The 1,480-nt window shown below is 36.6% G+C and overlaps 1 long non-coding RNA gene across 1 annotated transcript; it reads right to left on the bottom strand.

Moving 5' to 3' along the window:
- Positions 1 to 645: 645 nt before the first annotated feature.
- Positions 646 to 1,149, bottom strand: LOC131599157 (uncharacterized). Its single transcript, XR_009282599.1, has 3 exons — positions 942 to 1,149; positions 831 to 854; positions 646 to 744 (listed from the first exon to the last, which is right to left on the bottom strand). It is a non-coding gene; the product is annotated as an uncharacterized LOC131599157 (long non-coding RNA).
- Positions 1,150 to 1,480: the final 331 nt, after the last annotated feature.

Below are 1,480 nucleotides of genomic sequence, written 5' to 3'. Positions count from 1 at the left end.
CTGGCACATATGAGAAGAAAGGATGCCGACTAAAGTGCTTATAGGACATTGTGGCAAGAGTTTTAGATTGCAACAATATACTTAGAAATGTTCCTGTTGAAATTTCTTAGCAATTTTTCTCATTCTTCATAGTTCTGATAAATAGAATGGAGAATAAGTTGGTAATGCTGTAGCGGATTTGGTAACATTTGTATGTCATTTATTATTTCACTGGTAATAAATGCATAATAAAGATGTAGTCTCAATTTATCAATTATATATTAAATTTTATTAATTTTTTTTAATTTGGACACATATTAGCTGCGGATTTACCTGCGGATTTACCTGCGGAATTACCTGCGGAACTTCTTGCTGAAAATATTACCCACGAAGGTTTTAGCTGGGAACAAATAACCGCGAGAAAATCCGCAGGAAACGTGTTTCCTGCGGAAATTTAGCAAAAATCCGCAGGTAAATCCGCAGGAAAACAGAGTATTTCTGGTAGTGTAACCCGCTGCATAAAAGAAGCAGAGCCTGTTAGTAATGCAGTTTGGAAGATAGGAGATCCTTACACAGCCATAAATAAACATGCATTGCGAACTATTTAATCCAATTATGCTTTTAAGGATGTTAAAGAACGTGAGCCAATTCAAATTAGAACATTACCAGCTTTAATATCATTTTTGGAATTAACATGAACGACCACAATGCCGCTGTGTAAACACTGCTCAAAGTGCATCATCTGAGAAAGCTCATCGACCGTCCCTTTGGATATATATCAACAATTAACCCTAAGGGATTCCAGTAAGACCATAAAATATATTAAGCGTTTCAAACCGAACAGCGCTCACCTTTCTCGCATTTCCTGCTAGTATCTGCATCAAAAAGAAAGAGAAGTGTTGAATTCTTATAAATAATAAACTTTCTTAAGGGACAATATTTGATAGCAACAAAGTGATTACCTCGAGTTTGAAAATGTGTTTCTTCTCTTTCGGTTCCTGGTGGTTACCATTGGAATTATCATCGTCATCTTCATCGTCCCTTTCAAGAATTATCTTCACAGTCAACAGCTGCACAAAAACACTATCCAATTATATAGCTCACGTAGTACATCCGTCATGGCAGTCTCAGATGGGGAAACTTGAAGCTTTCGCAAGTGAGACCTATGAAAGGACTGCAGATCAAAAGATATAACTTTAATAAATCATCTGCAATGCTCTTATCTTGATAACAGTACAGACATGCATTTTTCGGTGAGCCTTTGATAAAATGGTTTGCATGCTAACACTAAAAGTGTCCTTACCTTAATTGCATAATGTCGTCCATCAACACTACTTTGGTAAAGACCCTGTAATGAATACCAAGGAAGGGGCTCAGAAAAGTAAGCTCATTGAGGAAATGGAAAGTGTAATTCCACAAACACTTACCACTTTGGCATAGCTACCAGGACCAATCTTATACTCTCGAATGTATTCATTTAACATCTTGTTCCCGTCTTCAT

This window comes from Vicia villosa, linkage group LG4, assembly GCF_029867415.1.
Source record: "Vicia villosa cultivar HV-30 ecotype Madison, WI linkage group LG4, Vvil1.0, whole genome shotgun sequence".
In the NCBI taxonomy this organism is placed as follows: Eukaryota; Viridiplantae; Streptophyta; class Magnoliopsida; order Fabales; family Fabaceae; genus Vicia; species Vicia villosa.
The sequence above is the reverse complement of the archived record's forward strand: the minus strand, read 5'-3'. Positions and strand labels throughout refer to the sequence as shown.